The sequence below is a fragment of the Corvus hawaiiensis genome, chromosome 10 (genome assembly GCF_020740725.1).
Source record: "Corvus hawaiiensis isolate bCorHaw1 chromosome 10, bCorHaw1.pri.cur, whole genome shotgun sequence".
Classification (NCBI taxonomy): Eukaryota; Metazoa; Chordata; class Aves; order Passeriformes; family Corvidae; genus Corvus; species Corvus hawaiiensis.
The window spans coordinates 16302764-16324952 of NC_063222.1; the positions used below are offsets into that span (position 1 = coordinate 16302764).

The following is a 22189-nucleotide window of genomic DNA, read 5'->3' on the forward strand; positions in this document are numbered from 1 at the left end:
GTGGGCTGTTCTGCTGGTGCTGGGCTGTGTTTGTTGATTTATGGAAGTGGTTTTCAAAAAATAATATTTGAAATGGCCAGGTAACAGCCAAGTGCAGGGAGAGGACATATCAGCAGCACTCGTATAGCAGTGATCCAGCTATCTGGTTTCCTGTAAAAGCAAATACTTTAAAGGGTCTTAGGCTGTTCTGCTTCCTTCACAATTTTGAGACTATTTTGAGAATTTTGAAAATTGTGGCCTTCTTTGCTATGGTTTCCCTGACCTGGGGATCACACATGGCAAACAAATAAACCCTTTCTGAGATCCAATTAGTGGTGCCATTGAAGCCTACATTTTTTATTGCTTTTGTATGTATCCTTTTGAAAGAAGAGGTGGATGCTCTTCCCTCCTCCCAGTGCAGAAAAATGCAAAGTCAGGCTCTATCCCCAAGACTTGGAGGAGCCTGTCCACTCCAAATATCAGTGCTAGAGACTTGGTCCTTACAGCCAGCTGTGACACATGGTCTTGCTCAACTTCTTTTCTCCTCAGCTTTTCTTGTGTGAAGATGAGGACAAAGAGGAGACAAAGCTCTGAAAGCAAATGCTTCTTCCCTGGAGGATGTCTAAGCAGCCTCCAGTCACGTGTTTGGTTCCTGTCACCCGTAATGAGGACAGGGGAAGAAACTCCTGCAGGGAATGCTGCAGAAGAGATGCCCAAAAGCTCAGGCTGCCATGAGCTGCAGCACCAGTGCCTGCCGAGCCTCGCTGGTGTCTGAGTGCAGGGCCAGCACCCACACCCACCAGAGAGCTGTTGGAAGAGCTGCAGGGCCAGGGATGTGCTTCTCTGCCAAAATGTTTCTAAGGCAGGGCTGCTGGAAGGAACCGCAGGGAAATAGGGATCAGACAGAGCAGGCAGCTAATTGGGAGGAGCAAAAATACATAGGTAAGATAAAAGAGAATGTTTGCATTGTCTGGAATCCCCAGGCCATCCCAGATTTGCCTCCAGCTGTTTGGTGAAAAGCCCTTTCCAGCCTTTGAGAAGGTCATGGTTAGCCTGGAATCAAACAAAATGAGCAAGCGAAGGCAAGAGGCAGGGAGGAAGGCATGAAACCAGCTCCTTGGACTTTTGGGAGGACTGGGAAACTTGTAAATTCAATTGCTTGTGGTGGTGTAGCACTTAGATTGCCACAGCTTTTGCATGACAGTACTGAGACCCCACCTAAGGCTGGAGCTGCTCCAGGCTCTGGAGAGAAGAACCCATGGCCTGAATACACAAAACAGGAGTGGAAACAGGCAAGAGATGACTTTCCCACAGGCAGAGTGGGGCAGAGCTGGAGCTGCCATCGTCCCAGTTAAGGCCACGGCCACCAGCTGCCTTATCCTGGGGGCAGGCTCAGGGCTCAGCTGTGTAAACTTGTGGGGACCTGGGCAAGAGCTGGATGAGCCCAAGGAATTTTTGGGAGCTCAGTGTGCCATGTCAGTGGGAGCCTGGCAGGGCTTTGAGACATGACAGTAGGGCAGAGACATCTGGGCAGCGTAGTGTCACTACCAGCTCACTCAAGTCCTTGTCCTTGCTGCCAAGCAGAGTACCTTGGGATGTGGAACACTGCAGTCCTTCTTAAACCTCAGCCTGGGAGTCTCCCCCAGGACAGAGGAAAAGGGGGTGGCAGGCAAAGGCAAGGTCATCCTTAGCCTCTTCCTTCCTCCCACCAAGCTGGGCAGTGGTGGAATGCAGCAGGAACCAGGATGTGCCTGTCCTTGCTTTGGGCTCCCAAATAAAAGGGACTAAAGCCACAGGTGCTCCATGGGAATGAGCATTGCAGCCTGTGCAGGGTTGGGAAACTGATGTTATCACAAGGGAGGGTTCACCTCAGCAGGGAGGTGAGGAGCAGCCCCCCAGCCCAGCCCCACAGCCACTGCCCCAGGCCCTCTGCCAGCTCTGCGGGATGGAGGCCCCGGCGGGGGCGGGCTGGGAACCACCGGGACTGCTCCAGCAGACGGGGCCAGTGCAGGTTGCAGCACACTGTGAATCACCAGCCCCGGCACGCAGCCAGATCCTTCACCTGGCAGCGGCTGGGTACACCCGAGTACACCTCTCACTTCCCGACACAGGGGCCTTTCCCTGGGCTAGGGCAGGGGCTGTACAGTCTCCTGGCTGCAAGGCAGGGCTGGGAGCAACTGGACTGCTGAAGCCCTGGGAGATGCTTGCCTGGGCCTCCTGGGAACCTGCAAAGTGCTTCCATGGGCTTGGAAGCTCTGACCCCCAGCCTTCCCCCATGTGTGGAATGAAGTTCTGCAGTCGGCACAAATTCAGAAAAAATACCCAATGCATGTGAATAAAAGCTTATGTGAGGGAAAACATTGCCTGCAAAGAGGGCCCAGACCCTGGGCAGCGGTTCCTTCACTGCCATCCTGGGGAGCATGTGGGAAGACCCTTCTTTTCCTGCACCAGGATCTCATTTGACACCTCTCTGGGTGCTCTGTCAGGCTGCTCCAGCACCCACTGGTGCACTGGGACACTGCCAATCCTCTGCACTCCCTGCCTGGCTCCCTGGGCAAGCTGGCTAGCTTGCCTGGGAAGTGAGGCTGCTGTTTGGCAGGAGCAACTGTGCTGCTCTCCAGGCTCCAGTGCTTCCCCCAAGCACCAACACTGGCCCCATGCACACCCCACCTGTGCTCGGGGGAACGCCGAGGGACACGAGGGCTGCTGGGGCAGTGTGGGCAGATGCCGGTGCTGCGGGCAGGGAGCGTGGGCTGCTGGGCACCGTGCCGCAGGCTGGGCAAAGCCAGGCAGACAAAGGGGAGCCAAACCCCCAGGGAAGGCTTGGATCAGAGCCTGTCCCAGAGTGTTGTGTGTCCCGCACAAAGCTCCCAGGCTGGCTCTGCCCCCACCGCTGCCTTCTCCCTCTGCGGGCAGGGCTGGTGCCAACGTCGGAACCTGCTAATCAGTAGCTACAGCAGCCGCAGCCTCCCTCAAGCCTCCCAGCCTCCCTTCCCTCCCTCCCGCCTTGACTGCCGGCCAAGTGCGGCCGAGCCTGCCGGCGCAGGAATGTGTGAGAGCCATGTGTCACTTCTCCAGACTGTGGGAAAGTGCTGCTCCAGTGAACTCACTGCAGCTGCCCTGCCCCAGCCCCAGCCCCGGCCCTGGCCCCAGAACAGGAGCTGGGCTGGCCGCCCTGGGACGCCAGTGCACTCCCGCTCTGCTCCCCTCAGCGTGGGTCCCCTGCCAGCCCCCAGCCCTACGGGTGACAAAGAACATCTGAGCCCCCAGCGCCTGCCACAGCCACTGTGGGTGGTGAAGGAAGGGCTGCTGACCTGGTTTTCCTTCAGAAAGAGTTGTTTCCCTGCACTTTTATGGTTGTTTTTTTTTTTTTTTTTCCCCTAGATGAAGGGTGTGGGGTGCTGAGAACAGGAGCAGCCACTCGGGGAGCCAGGAGCTACCCCCATGCCGTGCTCTCACCACCTGGCACGTGTACAAAACTCTGTGTCTTCAAAGCTCTGGGCAGACAATGGCCCCTTTCAGGCTGTGTGGTGCCTGCAGCCGGCCAGAGCCCTGGCCATGGTCAGCCTGCCTGGTGTGGGCTCGGCCCTGGCTCCAGCACTGGACATCCCTGCCCACATCTATGAGAGAAGGCAGACGATGCTGCATGCTGGGGGGGGATGCTCTTGAACCCACATTCCAGCTGCTGGGGGAGCAGCCAGCCCCCTTCCTTTTCTCTAGCATCCTCCTTGCCCACCACAGCCCTTTTGGGTGTTGCAGTGGCCATCAGCACAGTATTTCCTGGAGGAGCTTGGTGCTGGAGCTTCAGCATGGCCCTCAGCTTTGTGTGGAGGGGTTGGCTGCCTTGCTGTGGGAGCCCCCACGTCTGGCAGCTCTAAACTCACACAAAAGCAAGACCTAGCTGAATAGAGGGTGGGGAACAGCCTGACCCTTTTTTCCCCCCAACCCCCTGCCAGCGGATTAATTGCCGACCCAGGGAGCAGGAGAGCCAGGCTGGGGCTTGGCAGGAGGGCAGCAATGCAAAGCACTGAAGCAGTGTGTTCAATGGTTGGCTGGTGCCTCTGTGCCTGCTGCCAGCCCTCCCCAGCTTCCTTCTTGCTGTGCTGGCCCCAGCCGACCAGGCTCTACAGACAAGCACCTATTTCTGCCCTCATTTTCATCTCCTTCTCCTAAGCCTGCCATGGGCTCTCATTAAAGCTGCTTGCTGGGGACTCATTAACTTGGCAGGCTCAGTGAACCTGGATCAATTAAAATAAAGCTCCTTAGCTTCTCTACCCTCTGCTTTTCTGCAGTGTTGCCCCACTCTCCTACTCCTGTCGACATCCCAAACCAGCTAGAAAAGGACAACAGTCCCTGACCTGCAGCGTGTCCTGGAGGTGTGCTGTCAGTCCCAGGTCCATCTGTGCCATAGCTCCTGGCCCAGGTTAGCACCAGGGACTCTTGGGGAGCACGTTTGGTGAGAACCTCTTCCACAGGAAGCCACGGCTCTCATTAGGGTGGCCGAGCTACTTGTAATGGCATAAGAAGGGTAGGATGGCTGCAGTCTGCAATTGTGCTATCGACATGCCCTTAGCCCCTGCCAGCACAGCTGGCTGCAGTGCTCCTTGATGGGTCCAGTGCTGACCTTCTGCCTGCAGACCCCCAAAACATCTCCCACCTGGTCCTCTTAAAGTAAGAGTGGTGCTCAGGAGCAGAGTCAGCTCCCCAGGCTCCATGGTGCCCAGGATATGTTGCTTGGCCAACAGCCATGCTCAGATTCACCTGAGACCTGATTCCACAGCTCTTGATGTATTTTCTCAAATGTTAAGATGGGTCCATTGTCAATGATAGCTTTAAGGAGTGAGAAGAGAGGTAGACTTGCTCCCTTTTTACCAAAAAAATTACCTGGATGCTCTGCAGCCGGTGGAGGGCTGGAATATCCCTGATAGTGCCTTACTATTGACTTCTTAATGACTCCAGTTAGCACGTTGTGCACCTTTTGCTATTTCAGAAACTTTTGGAGAGCAATGCTGACTTATCTGGTCAGAGCTACACAAATTCAGAGGGACAGGCAGAAGCAGATCTCAGGCTTTCACCCCCTTCTAAATCTGTTGTCCAAACCCAAACAAACCAAAGCTCTAATAAAATTAGCTTGGAGTCTTTCCTGGGTTGCATCCGTGCAGACTGGGGATCTGCTGCTGCCAGATAGACAATGATATTAGCGGGTACAGAATGAGGCCAGGGGGTGTTAGAAACCATGGGCCAAGTCAAACACTGGATGCAAATGCTCCCAGGCTCTGGGAAAACCCTGACCCAGGCACTGACTGGACAGCATGGCTAGGGCTTATCTCTGCAAATCGAGGACAGCAGTGTGGCCTCTCTGGCTCTCAACTGTAGATGAGCTCCAGCACAGTGAGAAAGTCTGGGGCTCCAGCATCTTACTGGCACCTTTTTCACTGCCTGGCCACAACTGTGATGGCTCACATCCTTTCTCACTGCAAGGGCAAAGTCTGATGTGTCACCTGCTACAGACCCAGGCTGTGTCCACCCTGGGAGCAGAGGCAGACCCTGATTGCAAGATTGTGCCTGCTGCTCCCATACTTGACTGCAAGTATCCCCACACGGCCTCTCAAGTGGAGAAAATATTTGCTGTTGGCATTAGGTTTAGACCTAAAGTCCTTGCTTGAAAGCCCTTGACTGGGGACAACTCACATGAAGAGGAACTGTGCTTGGAAGCTCAGGGTCATCATTTTCTCCTTGCCAGAACCGAGCAAGAAAAGCAAACAGCTCCTGCAGCCCTTCTCTGGTTTGGGTTTTGTTATACTTTCCAAATGCATCAGTCAAATATTCACGAAGGATCAGCCAAATTTTTCCAAGGCTTACAAGCTCAGTTCCAAATGAGCCTTGGCCTTACTGATGCTCCACAGAGGTCTGATTGCACTGGCAGGAGGAAGAAACATGGAGTGTGAGGTTTAACGGGCCCTGTGCTATGGCAGTTCATCATCTCTGCAGTGTTGGTCCAGATCCTTTTTAAAGGCAGACTGGGCTGCCCTTGTTGCTCTGCCTGTCCCCAGTGAGTCACTGGAGCATGGATCATACATGTACATAAGTGCTAATGACCGTGTTTATGTCCCAGGTGTATTTGCTAGGCAACAGTTGACTCTCATATGATGCACAGGTGGGAAGAGGGAATTACCTTGCTTAAACCTCTCCTGTGTTCATGGAGGTGCCCAGCAGCATCCAGGATGACCAATGCACCATCAGTGACCAGCTCTGCCTGGCCCAGCTGGACAGAGTCATCCCACAGGAAAGGCACTGGCTGTGTCCTTGTGCCTGCTGAAAGCAGCCTGCAGTGTCTGCTGAATGCTCAGAAATTAGGGGCAAGAAGAATGCAGATGATGGGTAGTTTTTCTGATTCATAACTCAGGAGTTTCAGGGTGCTAGAGGTTGTTGGGAGCTCTAAAGATGAATTAACTGCTTTCCAAAATTCCTTCTCAGGGGACATCTGAGTGCTTTCTTAGCAGTAACACCCATCCCCTACCAGTGAACTAAGAAGTGGTGTGCTGTGCATGCGAGGGCTGAGCTACAGCACATATATATGATGGAGCTGCTGGCTGCCCCAGTCCCACTGCTCTCCAGTGTCCCCTGGCTGGCTTTTACACAGCACTGGTGCAGTGTGTGAGGAGTCCTTCAGCTGTCTGCATCACCCAGTGCTGGGGTGATTTACAGGATGCTCCTGGACACTCCTCTGTGTATGGGGCCAGGGGTCCCTCATTGCTGCCAGAGGTGCCACCATGCAGGCTGACCCTGCTGCTGAAGGCACAACTACAGCAGCACAGAGCACATCCCCACAGCTCCCTCCCTTCCAGCCAGCTGGGAGGCAGCAGGTCTGGCAAGCAGGGCAACAAAAATACCATCAGGGGATTGCCAGCAGGCCGAAAGGTCCAATAGCTTCCCCTCTGCTCTGACCTTAGCTGCTGAGCACTCGAGCGAGAGGCTCGTCGGGATAACGTTTCTCCTCGCTGCTGATCCCTGCTTAGCGGGCACATTGCTGGGATGGCAGAGCCACCCTGACCTCTCAACACCCAAGGCAGCCCACGCTCAAATTCAGGGCACCTGCTGCCATAAGGCAGCTCAGGAAACCTGGCCAAGGGGCTGTCACACTTGGAGCCCCCAGCAATGGGCTCAAACCCTCTGACAGCAGATCCTGCACTGCCATGTGCAGCATATGCAGTACAAGAGGTGGAAAGCAGGACAGCAGTCCCACAGCCCCTTGGCTACCCTGAGCTTGCAAAAACCAGGAGCCCGATGAGGCACCCATGGGTGCTCGGTAGGGTATGGAGATCCTGCACATGGGACAGAGGTGTCATCGTGCCCTGAACTCCCATGCTGGGTTGCTGTCACCAAGGGGCAGGTCTTGTCCCCACACCAGAAGAAAGGGACTGTCGTCATCCTCCAGCCCCACAGGTTTCCCCAGTGTCAGCACTGTGACACTGTGAGCCGCCTGTCACCACTGGCCCTGTGAGAGGTCTGGGGGTCACCATCACTCTCCCACCATGACAAGGGAAAAGCAGGATGCTTTGACAATAACCCAACACTGCCAAGTCCTGGAAGCTCTTGCTGCTTTGGAAAAGGAGGGACTTGAGCTGAACTGATGAAAAAAGAAGCATTTTAGCCAGAAGTTTTGATTTTTAAAGTATTTCCAACTCCAGTTTCTAATTTAAATTCAAAAGGGAAAAGCCCTCAAAATGCTATCTTTAAAAAAAATCTGGTTTTATTCAAATTCTGGTGTGATGAAAATCAAAAACTCTTTTTGAGCTTGAAATCCTTACCCTAAAAACAAATGCTTTATGTAACAACTACATTTTTAATAGCAGAAAAATTTAAACCAAAATTAGTTATTTGATGCTAAGCTTTTATTTTGGTCAGTCTCTGGTCCTATATTTAATCTGACTCCATCAAGGATGGGAAAAACTTCAACGGTGAGAATGACAGCAAGCACAGGAGTGGGGCGTGGAAGGAAAGCCAGGACAGCTGGGCTAGAGCTTGGCTACCTTCAACCAGATACCTCCAGGGGAAGGCAGGGGAGGAGGAAGACTTTAATAATTAGTCCTGGGCTCCCTGGAGCATTTCCAGTTTGCAAATTACCACTGCTTTATTAGGCTCTAATTCAATCTGCTCCGGGACATTGCTTGCAAAAGCCTTTTTGAAGAAGAAGTGTGGGAAGCGCCCCAGTATGGGGCTCATGCGTGGCCCGTGGTGGCACACCCTGGATGGTGCCTGCCCTGGCTGGGTTCCACCCCCGTTCCCCATCCTTTGCAGGAGAGAAAAATGTGACTCCAGCGTTGCTGGAGATCCCTGACTGCATTAAGTGCCCTTGTGGCATGATAAGTCCCACAATGACAAGATGTGTATTTGTTAGTGTGTGTCTATAGGATTAGGTTTGCTGGAAATCGGGGTCTTTTGGGCAGCCTGGGCACTGGTGTCTGAGTGAGGGGCGAGGGATCCTGCTCTGTGCTGGGAGAGGGAAGAAGCTGAAAGGATAATGAAACCCCAAGTGCCATCAGAGCTGCCCGTGCTCACAGCCCAGCCCAGCACCAGCTCAGCAGCCCAGGCGGCCCCTCCCTGCTCCCCGCGGGATAACCCAAAAGCCTCCCAGGATCCCTTCCCAAGACCCTCTAAGTGGAATAGTTTTCCAGCGCTGTTGGTCTGGGATCACATCCATACCCCGCAGGGAGGTTTGGCTTGCACAGACACACATGCACACACAGCCTGCAGCCTTGTGCCAGTGGGGTCCACAGCACCCCAGCCTCCCAAAAACTGCCTCCTTCTTCTAGCAGCTGAAAAAGTAGTCCCTAACTAAAACACGGCAAGTCTAATTTTTGGGTGAGAGCCCACGAGATGGGCAGAGTTTGACTCAAAACCACCCATGAAAAGTGTGTGGTTGGACATTGCCACCCCCAGAGATGGTTTTTTCCTATAAGCGTGACCCCTTGGTTTAAAGCTGGATGATTTTCATCAAAGGAGAGAAGAAATTGAGCGAGATCCTACAGGAGGACTAATAAAAGGTGCCAGACTGAAAGACCCTGCCCCTAAACCCTAAAAAAGGGTTAGCCTTGGCTCTTTCCCCCCACTCATGGCAGAGAGCTCTTGTGCCTTCTGAGTTCACTTCTGAGAATGAAACGCTCTGGCAAACAGGGTGAAAGGAGAGGGTGGAGAAGAGGGAATGAAGAGGATGAATGGGAGGGATCCAGCCCTGTTCTTATCTGATTGCTGCTGAGTGAGGCATGATGAATTCCCCAGCAACAGGTCTGTTTTGTCAGAAGGCCTCTTATCAGATGGCACAAGCCCAGTGGTCTGGCCATGGCCATTAATCACCCATCAGCAGCTCTCCTCCAAAGAGAAAAGTTTTCCCCCCCCTTTTCCCTGTTGGCCCCAAGCTGCAGCAAGAAACTTCCACCCAGCCAAAGCCCCCCTCCCCCCAAGGAGCACAGGAGATGGCCCCATGATGGGGATGGTGGAGACCCCACACCCTTCAGATAAGGGAATAGAAGTGGGTGTGAGGTGTGGGAGAGCAAACCACCCCAGTCCCACGAGCCCTCTTCTCCTCTATGTTGAGTGCCCGGGACACAGTGGCAGGGACATACCCCCGGGATCAGCTGGTGTCCATCCCTGAGCTGGGAACATCCCTGGGCCGGAACAGCAGGGTGATGGGGCACCCCAGACTTACTGACAGTCCCCCATTGTCTCACCTTTGCCACCGCAGCCAAAGCTGCAGAGCCTCTGGCACAGCATCACTCACACCAGGAGCTTTGGGGAGAAGGCTTGGTGGCCAGTTTGGCTCCCACACCAAACCAGGGGCCCTGGCACCCCCCTCGCCTGTGCTCCCTAATCCCCAGCCTGCTGCTCCACCCTCCCTGCACAGCAGCTGCCGGCTGCCTGGAGCTGCACAGGGCTCTCAGCTCGCTCCGTTTTCTCACGGTGCTTGTCTGCAGCTGGTGGCAAGTGACAGGCTCTGCGAGTTAAGCTCTGGGAAGCCCGTTTTTATTTTATAACCTGTCTTTCCTTGTCTTTCCTAGGTTAGCTGGAACTCAGGAGCACAGATTACCCCAACCTCGGGGTAGCCATGAGAAGCAACTTTAATGCAAAGCAATTTGTCAGAGCAAAGGGAGAAGATACAAATGTGCATGTGTGTCATCTTGTAATGTATGTGGGCATATCAGAGCCCCAACATCAGGGTGGCCCCAAAAGGTGGGAGGATGCCTCATGATCAAAGATATCCCTCTGCCTGTGTGACAACCCCTTGCAGCACCTGGACTGTGCACAGCCCCGGACCGCATGGGGACACCAGTGGGCTGCAATCCTGCAGGGCTGCAAACTGCTCCAGTAGTGAGACTGTCCCCACATGTCACCACGATGGCAGACAGGAGGGAAATGCTGGATACCAGCTCAAACATGGACATCTATCAAATCCAGGCAGGGGTAACCAGTATCTCTGAGGCATCCAGGAATGAGATTGGTGTTTGAAAGGCAGCAGAGGTGAGGGAAACCAGGGGAGAGGGAAGAGGGGGATGCTCAGTCCCATCTGGCCACTCAGCCAGACCAAGAGTGACCAGAGTCCAGCTTTTCCAACCGATCCACTGAGACACCCTCATGCAGCATGCAACTGCCCCTGTAAAACCTTTTGGAGGCTTGGAGCATGCAAAGGTGAAGTTGCATGAAGGAGGCAGATGGGGCTGTTCTTGGGGTCATGCTGCCTGGAAGCAGAGCAGGAGTGCTCCTGTTCCAGTGCTCTGCAGGATGCAGCTGGAGTGAGACATTTGCCCCTGGCCCTGGCTGCAGCGGGACTGAAGGCTGGAAAATTTCAGTCAGGAGGAGAAAGGAGGGGTCAGTGTCAGGAGCTGTCTGCAGTGGGTTGGTGTTCTCTTACCTCCCTCCACGGCCACGCCAGGGCTGCCGGAGGAGCTGTCTGCGTGCTTTGGGTCTGGTGCCATCAGCATAAAGGTGACATTTGTCCCTTGGTCACACTTTCCCCATGCCCAGATGGTGCAAAGTCCTCACTGTCCCTGTGTCAGCTGAGGCACAGAACAGGGATGCCAACTTGGCAGCTGACAGCAAAGCCAGACGTGGGGGGGTGCAGGCAGGGGGTTGCCATGTGTGGCTCGTGCTTCAGGGAGCTGAGCACAGTCACCCTCCCTGGGAGATTTTAAAACTCGCTGTCTTTTTTCACAAAGGGGCCAAACAAGGTTCTTCTGTCCCCTGACACTAATTTTTCTTCACTCTCTTCTGTGGGACCTCACATGAGACTGCTGCAGCAGTGGGCCACTGTGGAATGGGATTTTTTGTCACACTTCATGGGAGGGTTACTGCCAGAAAATTCAGCCTGGAAAAGCAACAGTCTTCCACCCAAGGTCTGACTGAAGGTGAGGTCCATCACAGCATGGTGGCAATCTGTTTGCTCAGCTCCTGGAGCATCGTGGGTTGTGTCAGTGAGGCCAGCACTGGGCCCCACTGTGCCATGCCAACTTGATGTCACAGGAAGGAAAAATACCCTGAATGAGAGCTCATGGCTGTGAGTAATGGAAAGCAGTTTTCTCTTGTAATGCCTGGCCATAGAATGTCAGATAGATGTAAAAGTTATAAATACATCACAGAGCAAATAATTACAGCACGGCACTAACTCCTTGCTTCAAGAGAGCTGCTGATCTCCCTGGGCACCGCCCAGCCCTGGGGAGATGAGCCAAGAACAACCTGAGGATGGGACATAAATGTGTGCAAACTCCCTTTGCTGGCAGGTGTTTATCTGCTGCCTCCAGCAGTTTGGGTGGGAGCTGGTGCTTGCAGGGGATCTCAGAGCTGCCATTGCTGAGTCTCATGGTGACATAGCTGAGCGTGGCTGTGCTGAAGGACGGTGTGTGCTCCATGGTGTGATTAGCCAGGTGAGAGCCAAGGGCAGACACATGCCCAGCTGCGCTGACTGTGGGAGGCAGCAGCCCATAAGGTTTTAGGGGGAGTATGTTCTCATAGCAGGGAACTTCTCAACACGTGGGAGGAACAGCCTCCTCTCAGCTGTACAGCAGAGCACTGTGGATGGGGTTGTCCATGTACCTCCCAGTGAACATGCGTTGAAGGAGAAACAGGAAGAGTCCAGATGATCTCCATCCTAGCCACCACTATGCAAATGACACTGGCACAAGGACTTAGGAAGCTCAGCATCCCCTCAGTACTGAACTGATGGGTGCAGCGTTCCCAAAGCAAGTGCCTGTGGGTGCTCAGGGGGGAGCAGCCAGAGCAGGGTCCTGCCGAGGACCAGCACTGTCAGAGGGGCTGGGTACACTGCCCTCAGTGCCAAGAAATTACCCTCTGATTGCTTGCCATTGTGGTGGGATGCCAGAAATTTCCTATATATACACACACACACTCATACATCTATACATGGCTGTAACAGTTGAAGCAGACCCCAAACCCTTATAGAACATTCCTGAGAAACCTCTTGCTTCTGCAGCGCCAAGACTTCAGAGCATGGTTTCAGAGCTCCAAAGGTACGACTCAAGGGTGAAACACAAGCCTAGCATGGAATTCCTGCAGCAGGGTTTCACAGAAGGGCAAGATGCAGAGGAGAAGGAGGGCTCAGAGGAACAGGTGCAGGCAGTCTTGCAATGCTTCCCTCTGTCTACAAATACACCAGTGGAAATAGTGAGAGGAGCAGAGAGCAACGATGCAATAAATCTTTTAAAAGAAACAATAAGAGCAGGACAGCTGGCATAAAAAGGAGCATGTTCCCCTGGCTACCAGTGGCTTTAGGAATGAAAAAAGTGGAGTGAGTGAGGGACAACATAGTGACAGGGTAAGAGCAAAGATCCCAGAGAAATTTAAATCCTGGGATCCTGAGAAAGATTCCCGGGAAAACTGGGTGCTTTTCGAAAGACTTGGAGGAGAGTTAGTCTCTGTCCAGAACACCGTTTGAGGAAAAGAAATGCCAGAAATTGTGGTGCGTAAGCTAAATACTGAAGGAAGAACAGCAAAGAATACATAAACTTTTGGGTGTACCAAGGAGGGATGGGAGGAGAGGGTGCTGAGTGAACAAGTATGGAGGAAAACCACCCATCTGAGATCATCTGTGTGCTTTACAAATTGGTGTTTCTTCCCAAAACTCATGGGGTTTATGCCTAACCTTCAGTCCCCAGCACCTTAGCCAGAGAAGCACCACTCTAATACCCAGCTCCAACCTTGGCTCAGTGGTGTCTTGGACGGAGTGTTCATTTCATAATAATCTGTTTTCTTCTCTGTCCAGCTGTGAATTTGTTACTATTTAATTTCCTTGCCTTACCCTCTTGGTCTGGTATTGCCAGAGACTCTAACACAGGATCCTGTGCTTCCCCTGAGTCTCCCCTTCTCCTATTCACAGACCCTTTCCAACATGAAATGAGAAGCAGCTTCCCCCCAGGCTGTCCCTGTGTATGCCTCCAGCTTGTTCTCTTGGCTACATTTCTGCTGAGGAACATGCTGGAATGCTAAAGCTGTGGTAATGAGTAACACACTTCTTCAATGGGACGAAGCTTTCTGAATGCACTGTGCTTTACAGCTACCATAAATAATGAAATCAGTATTTGTAAACTATACTTTAAGGAATCCATTCTTTTCCAGAGATTTCAAAAGCGTGTCGTTTTCCATATTGAGAAGTTTGCCAGTTCATCTATTTTTAGAAATTCTCACTCTACTGATGTGGTCAAGACAGTCCTTAAACAGAAAAGGATGGCTGCACGCCTCGAAGGTATAAACAGCCAGACATGTGATGGGAAATGCTTCAGAGGTGAGCCCTGCAGACTCCTAGACATCAAAGTTGTTGGGTGGTGAAACTGCAGGGACAGATCAGTGTGCGGGCTGGAGAAACAGGCACTGAAAAACATCTTAGAAGTTACTTTTCTTGGAGACATGAAGAGTCCTTAAAATAGTCTCATGTCCCAGGAAATGAGACAGATCCTGCGGAAAACTGGCAGTGTGGCCTCAGCCAGAAATGCACTTCCTTGGAAACCTTAATGTGTGCAAACATAAAAGTGGGAGGAAAAAGCAAAAAACCTCACAAGCAAGCTAGGCTGCCTGTGAGGCTCCTCTGGGCTGTGTGGCTCTGCCAGAGCTACCAACTCCCTTAGATGGCTTCTCTTGCATCCCCCCATCCTCATCCCTCAGCCACAGAAGAGCCCTGAGGGCTGCCTAGGGGGCAGGGGTGACCCTGCCCTGAGCAGGTGCAAGCCCCAAAGCTGTGATAAGGGAAAACAGACCCAAACCTGAAGACCTCCCAGTATTTGATAACTCCCGAACTTGGTAATGTTATGGATACAGCTGACTGTGATCCTACCATTTACCCTGCCTCCAGTGCAGCACAGCACGATGTAGTCAGGCTGCTGGGACTTAAAAGTTCTTTGAGGCCTCTATTCCTTACTTGTTAAGTATAACCCAAATTTTTACTGCACTTAACATTTCAAAGATGCTCAATTTGATCAATTTCCTTCCTGTGTACATGCTTTTTTTCTATTTAAAAGCTGCTGATTCTTTTGCTTAAAATACATGCATATATTTATTTGGTTACTAGATAACAAAACTGGGTCATGCCTTGCTGCTGCAGTCTTCTCATTTTGATTAAGACAGTGGACTTCAAGTATTTCTCTATGTATTTAACTTAAAAATTCTTGCCTTTATCTTTCAGTTTTCAGGCCCCAACTTTATGTTCCCTGCATAGAACACCAGCTGCACAGAAGGGGTGTTTCTCCCACTCCACAGTGAGACCTTGTCCTTGTTTGAGATACACCGGCCAACCGCCATGGGAAGGGGTCATCCTATGTAATTCCAGGTCCCCTCTTGGCCATAGACAGTGTCCTGTCTCCAGCTGCAACTCTTCTTAGGTGCTCCCAAGAAACATGACAAACCCCCTGGCTGCATAGAACCAGTGCCGCTTTTGGACTGAAGGAGCTCCCTGACTCTTGCAGGTGCTTCGATTATCTTTTCAAACTGCTCTCTGCAAAGCTGTGCCCTTTTTGCCTCTCATTGCAGGGCTTGCCTGGCCAGGTCCTTCCTTTGGCCTCTCCTTGTGTCCCCACATTCCCCTCTGGGAGCCAATTTCAGCACTGATCACTGCATCCTTGCAGCTCTCCCATCCTGATTGCTCCCTCTCCAGACTCCTTAGGCCTGAGCTGGGGCTTGGACTCAATGTGACTCCCAAGTCTTCCTTTGAGCCATGACTTTCCTAGGCACCCCTGGCATCCTGGGCTGACCATGCATCTGTTGGGGACCCATTAGGACTGGGTGTGACCCTGCAGCCAGGTGTGACTCCCTTCCTGGCTGCACAGGGTGAGGTGTACCCCCTATTGTGCTTTCACACACCTGGGAGATCAAGCAATGGTGCTCAACACTTCGCAGGTGGTGACAACCCTGCACTGTGGACACTGGGCTTCTGTGGCAGCATCCTTCCAGCCCAGGCAGGGGCAGAACTCGCACAAGGGTTTGCAGCTCCCCTTGCAGAATTTGCCCCAGCTCTGCTCTGAGCTGCCTGTTGGGACAGGAGGCAGCAACACACAAACACCTCCCTGCATCCTGTCTTCCTCTCAAATCTGGCTTTTACAAACCATGAGACTCTGATCAAACCTGGCCCTGCTCCAAGGTTCACGCAGGCAGTGGTAGGGAGGGAGAAGGAGGGAAGCAGAGAGCAATCCATAACCTTTGGAGCACTCTTGAGAGCAGCTGTCTGGCAAATGTCAAGCACTGTCTAGGGCTATTTTGGGCACTTTATTTTTATAAAGGATGTTTTGAGGTGGGGGAAGGGTGCAAAGGAGGTTTTCTCATTGCCACCACCTTAAAGAATAAAACCCTGGGGAGGAAAATTCAAGAACCCTCCTTGGTCATGTGGCCAATGCCACATCCCATTGGAACATCCCTGGAGGCTTTCAGACACGCAGATTGGAGAAGGGCCTTGGCTTCTCTTGTGATTGGAGACCTCCTGGAGGAGCTCAAACCCCTTGAGATCCAGGGTGAGGATCATGGTGTGGACATGCAAGTACCCTCCCTGCAAGGGGGATCAGCACCCCATGCGGCCCAGTCCCAGGAGGACTCTGGGGTGAGAAACCACCAGTTTTTGAATGTTCCTCCTAAGGAGTCTCATAAATATCCTCTTAATTATGGATGTTTTCCACTGCTGTCCCATTGAACCCTCCAAGCTCCCAAGAGCCCTCAGACTCCTTCATCTGCAGCAGAGCCAAGACCCAGAGCCAAGATATTACACAAGAAGGAGTAGAGCATCTGAAAGATCCTTGCCTGAAAGATGTATGGAGCATAACTGGAGCATCCAACAGAAAAGCATTCTTACTGACAAGAAGGGATGTTCTTCCACGAGCGGAAATTGTTGCAGAAAATCAGTGTGTTTGTAAACATTTCTTCTGGTGATCCTGAAGAAAAAAGTAGTTCTCATTTGTAATAATTGGAGGCTTCAGTCCCTCCACAATATGTCTCTTTATCAGAGACAAAAGTAGCATTGAAGTAGGAGAAACAACCCCTCAATATTTTTTACTATAAAATGGTATGTGGTGTGTTTAGTGTTTTTAGACTGGATGATCCATTTTAGAATTAAACTGGGATCAAACTTGCTGCAAGGATCTCAGAGCCATCAGTGGCTGGGAAGATGTTCTCTTAGTAGCCCAAGACCAGGAACCACAGTACCCATCTAAGTGAGGAAAAAAGAAGGAGTGGGGAGCTACAAACCACTTCCCATCCCAGAAAAATGCTGGCATGAATAATCTGAAGCAGTTTTGTGAGCATCTGGAAGTTAGCACAGAGATGAGTAATACCTGATATAACTTTGTCAAGAATGAGACACGTCAGGCCAATTTAATTTCCTTCAGCAGCAGGGTACAAGGAGCCCACAGATGGCGAAGCAGTGGTGGCTGTGGGATGGGGATGCTGTGCCTCCCTTGCTGTAGGACAGGGAGCAGGGCCAGGCAGGGTTCTCATGATGGGTGCAGAGGGAGCGAGAGGCAGCTCTCAAAGGCTCACTGTGGGGCTGGAAAGCCACTATTGAGCACTCCCATTAACAGCCAGCACGGAGAAACAGAGAGAGTATTTATTAAATTTGCATGCCACGAAGGGCCAGGGCTGCAGACAGAAAAAGGATTGTGGCAAACTGGAGAAACGGGATGAAAAGCTGGGAGGAGGCTGAGGAGGAGGGGAGTGTGCTGTGGCGTGTTCCTGCAAGAAGGGGGCAGGGGAAATGTCTCCTGGGCTGCTGCTGCCTGCTTGCCACCTCTGCTGCAGCCTGGAGCTATGGAGGCAGCCTCAGGAGGTGCTGCTGACCGTGCAAATGCAGACAGGAGAGGTTCCCGTGCAGCCCTACGGAGTCTGCGGTGCCTGGGCAAACACAGGTGACAGCCACCTGTGGGCACCCACCACATCTGGGCAGGAGTGGACTGGACGAGCTCTGGCACATGTGATGTGCCATGCAATTTATACACCTTTAATTCCCAGCGCTGTGGTCTGAGCCATTTCTGTATTAAATTTAATCAATTTAACGCGGGAAGCTGTCAGCACCAGGTGGGTGGCCTCCCTTACGGATGGTAGTGCAGGTGGGGTTAAAACCAGCAGCAACTCAAACCCTCCTGCACTGGTCCCAGGAAGCTTGTCCCTTGCAGGAAGGGAAGGCATGCCTAGGAACAAAACCCTGGTAGCCAGCTGCAGCCAGCTGCTTTCTGCCAGTGCTGGGATAAGGTATGGCTTAAAGTGAGCTACTGAAGGCCGCAGCGAGAAATGAAACACAAGTAAATACATCTCCCTGCAGCCCCTACCTGCAATGGGAAGAGGATGCTGAAGAGGGGATGAGACTGCAGGAGAGCTGGGCACTCCAGGGCTGAGAACCAGTGGAGCTATGGGGCAGCTGCCAGCCTGGGCAGGGATGTCTTTCACCCGCAGCAGCGTCAAACAGAAACGGAAAAGAGTTAACTTCTGTCTTTGTCAGCCTGTGGAGCCAGAGTGGAAACAACCCCCCAGATCCTGTTTTTCCGTGCTCTCAGAAGAATGTAAACCTTTTTAAACAAACCCCAAACTTCTTAGCAAAGGAAAAATAGAAAGAAAAAAATAAAGCAGGTCCAAACTGTTAATTTGTGTCAAACCCCAGCAATTCAACAGCAGAGAAACCCAGGGCGGGGGGGACGGACGGACTGAGACCTGCTGACAGTTCAGCTCCCTGGTGGGATGTGACCCCCTTCTTGCCACCCAGAGAGGATGTGACATCCCAAAACTGTCCTCCCCCAGTCCCAGAGCAGGGGCCAGACACATCCTGAGCCGCTGTGGCCCCACGAGGGCTCGTGCCGAGTGCTGGGAGCAGGACCCCAGCTCGGCGACAGGCTGGGGTCAACGGGGGGGGGGCTGGGGCAGGGCAGGAATTTGCCGGCGGGTGCTGGCTGCCTGGCTGGTCCCCCAATGCAAGGCCATGTGGTTTCCCTGTGCAGGGAAATAAAAGGAAGGCTTTGAAAGTTGGCGTGTGACGGGGCGTCCCCCCGGGGAGCGGGGCGGCAGCGAGCGCGTGCATCTGCGAGCGGCCCTGGCCGGCCGCCACGCTCCTTCCGTTTATTTACGGTGCTTTATCAGGGGCTGCGGGCTGCGATAAAGCTTATGAAAATAAAAGGCATCTCCAGCAGGCCGGGGCGAGAGCAGGCCCTGCCGTTTCTTTCCCACACTGATTAGGATCTGGGCAGGCTTCGGCGCTCCAGATCTCCGATGAAAGCAGCAGGACCGGCAGCACTTCCCTTCCTGGCCCCCGCTCAGGGCCAGAGGCAGCGAGAGGTCATCGCGCTGCAGGCTGCGCCCCACACAGCACGGGCTGCACGCACCGCGCCTCGCACGGGACACACCGCTGGGCCCTGCTGCACCGTGCCCGCACACACCGCACCGGGACACACCGCTGGGCCCTGCTGCACCGTGCCCGCACACACCGCACCGGGACACACCGCTGGGCACTGCGGCACCGTGCCCGCACACACCGCACCGGGACACACCGCTGGGCCCTGCTGCACCGTGCCCGCACACACCGCACCGGGACACACCGCTGGGCCCTGCTGCACCGTGCCCGCACACACCGCACCGGGACACACCGCTGGGCCCTGCTGCACCGTGCCCGCACACACCGCACCGGGACACACCGCTGGGCCCTGCGGCACCGTGCCCGCACACACCGCACCGGGACACACCGCTGGGCACTGCGGCACCGTGCCCGCACACACCGCACCGGGACACACCGCTGGGCCCTGCTGCACCGTGCCCGCACACACCGCACCGGGACACACCGCTGGGCCCTGCGGCACCGTGCCCGCACACACCGCACCGGGACACACCGCGCTGAGCAATGTGGCACCGCGCTGGGCCCTCCGGCACCGTGCCCGCACACACCTCACCGGGACACACCGCGCTGGGCCCTGCTGCACCGTGCCCGCACACACCGTGCCAGGACACGCCATGCTGGGCACTGTGGGAACTGCAGCAGGACACACTGCACCCAGCACCATGGGCACCGCACCAGGCCACACCGCACTGGGCACTGTGGGCACTCTGCACTGAGCATCCCACACTGGGCACTGTGGGCACTCTGCAGTGAGCATCCCACACTGTGGCACCCAGCCTGCACTGTGCACCGTGCTGTGCCAGCCAGGCACTGTGCACCATGCACCACACCATGCACCTCAGCCACTGTGCACCTTATGCCAGGCACCGCCCCGGTTGCCCGTGCTCCTATGTTCCTCTGTTGGAACCTGGGGAAAGTCCCTTTGAAGGAGCCCATGCATGTGGGGCAGCACCAGGGTAAGGCATCCGGCTCGGATGCAGCTGGGGCAGGAGCAGGCCTGTCCCCTGCGTGGGCAGCTGTCCCCATCCCCAGAGTGTTGGCCAAGGTCATGGCCCCTTTCCGCCAATTGTTTGGTGGAGGCCAGGCCGTGGCTTCCTCCTGGTCACGAGCCTGACTCTCACGCTGGTGTGAGTGCTGGGGCTGGCTCTTCAATCCCTGCTGGGCATGGGCACTTCCAGGGCAGGTAGGCTCCAGGGAACAGTCTTCTGCAAGCAGTACCTCCAGAATTCACCAGGCTGCACTGGCAGGCAGTCTGGGCAGAAAGACTCGGGCACATGAGGAACAAAACACAGGGACATTTGCCTGCTGGAAAACAGGAGGTTTTAGGAAGAATTTCGGCAATGGCAGTAATGGAAGGTTCCATCCCCCAAGTGCTGCTGGGTTTGGAAATGTTCAGTTAAATGTGGGTTTTGTGGGGGATGGTTTTATTGCCCCTTTTTACCTCCAGCACACTCTGGAAGAGGTGCTGGGAACCGAAACACTTAAAAGCAGCTCATGATGAAACCTCAAACCACACAAATCGTGCTTGGTCTGGGGTTTTCTCACAAGCTCAGAGTGCCGGCATGGTCCTCAAAGGAGCTGTGAATCGCTGAATGAGGCTGGTTTGAAGCTTGTGGTTTTGAGAGAAAAGCAGCTCCTCCTCCCTGCCACCTTTTCCCCTCTTACAGACTGTTTTCCTGCCTGGAAAAATCAGCTGAATGCTCAGAGCCAAACCTTGCTTCAGGTGGTGCAGGATCCTTGCACAGACCCTCCCGGTGACCTCCAGCCCCCCTCACCTCCACCCCCTGCAAACCAAACAGCGGGGAGGGCTCTTTCCTTTCTTACACCAAGTGTCAAGATTTATGGGGCACTGGCACCAGATCAAAAGCAAATTCAGTCATTTACAGTAAAATCAAAGCAGGCAGAAGAATGAATATGAAGTGAGGTTAAAACACCTTGTTACAGGAACAAATTGTGCAGCTGACATCAAAATAATGGAATTTATGTCCCTGCTGGTTGAAGCCAAATCATTTGCAGTGGCATTTGTCTAAGCATGAGCTCTCCAGGAGAGGTGCTTGATGCTGCTGCTTAGATATTTTGGGGTGAGACAGCAGCCTCACATGGCATGAGCAGCAGGGGAGGGCTGCCCACAGAGCCAGGGCTCAGGATCAACCATCTTGCATCCTCTGGGGCGGGATGACTTGGGGAACCCCACTGCACTTCCTGTGTGGTCTGCAGAGGACTTGCCCTGGCTGTAAAGCATGGATGCCTTTCTGTTCCTGGCACCTGCTTCTTCCTCTGTAATGAATTCAGTGTGCCCTGTAGCCCCAGAGCCACATATCAGGTGTGACAGCGCCCACAGGCTTCATGCTCCTCACCCGAGGTAGACGCCAGTCTGGGTGGCATTGCCAGCTCCATGCGTGGCAGCTGGAGTTTCATCCCACCCCTCAACTCCTTTGTCTTCCCAGCAATTTGGGGCAGCATGTCCTTTTTCCTTGCCTGCTGAGCCCTGGCTGTGCTCATGCACCTCGCACTTGCCAGACCCTGGGATGTCCCAATATGATACAGCTCTGAAAATCCACCCAATCCTTCCACCTTGCCCCGGCACAGAAATAACCCCACTGACACCCCCAGGGTATGGATTGGGCTGCCCGATGCTTCCCAAGGGACAGTCCCTCCCTGTTCCCTGCCCATGGCCCTGTGCCACGCTGGCAGCCTCTCGAGTGAGATTGACCACCCCAGGAAGGCAGGTGACACGTTCCACTCCAGCAGCTCTCTCTGCATGCAGTGTGGCTGGGCTTGTTTTGAAAATCTGTTGTGAAGCACTTCATTGCTATGGAGACTTACTTTATGGACAAATAAATATTTGTCTCTTTTTCCTCTTGCCTTAAAAGTCCGTCTCTTCTCCCTCTCTGCATCCTTTTGGCTCTGTGTATGGGTTTTATATTGCAGGGTCTCTGTGCTCCTTCCTCATCCTACTCTCCTGTCCATGCAGCACATCTCTGCATATCCTTCATCACCCCTCAGCCTCTTCCTCCTCCTCAGCCTACAGGCCAGTGTCATGGGGTCCCTTCAGCATGAGAGAGAAGGAGAAACGCTCCCATCTCCATTTTTAAGCATTTATGCTTTTTTGCGAGAACCAAAATTATTTTATCCTCTTAATTCTTGGTATTTGCATCCCAGCAGTAACAGTGCAGCTGTTTCCAGCTTTCCTGGTCTCAGCACTGCCTCCTTGGTTGGACTCCACTTGCCACGTCAGATGTTTCCATCAGGATGGTCAGTCCCATCACAGTTGCTCCTCATTGTGGCCTCCATGTGTCTCTTGGAATTTTTGGGGGGGTTTCTGGAGATCTGGGTGAAGATTTTGCTGGC

The 22189-nt window shown here is 53.6% G+C and overlaps 1 long non-coding RNA gene across 6 annotated transcripts in view; it reads left to right on the forward strand.

Moving 5' to 3' along the window:
• The window catches only part of LOC125330906, a 31754-nt gene extending 13656 nt beyond the window's left edge, over nucleotides 1-18098 (forward strand). For 2 of the 6 annotated variants that reach the window (XR_007205757.1, XR_007205756.1), the window contains 2 exons: nucleotides 10038-13771; nucleotides 14666-18098. This is a non-coding gene — a long non-coding RNA (uncharacterized LOC125330906). Of the gene's footprint in view, nucleotides 1-7595; nucleotides 13772-14665 lie in introns of those variants that run through there. The other 4 variants (XR_007205759.1, XR_007205758.1, XR_007205760.1 and 1 more) reach the window with 4 other exon arrangements.
• Nucleotides 18099-22189: the final 4091 nt, after the last annotated feature.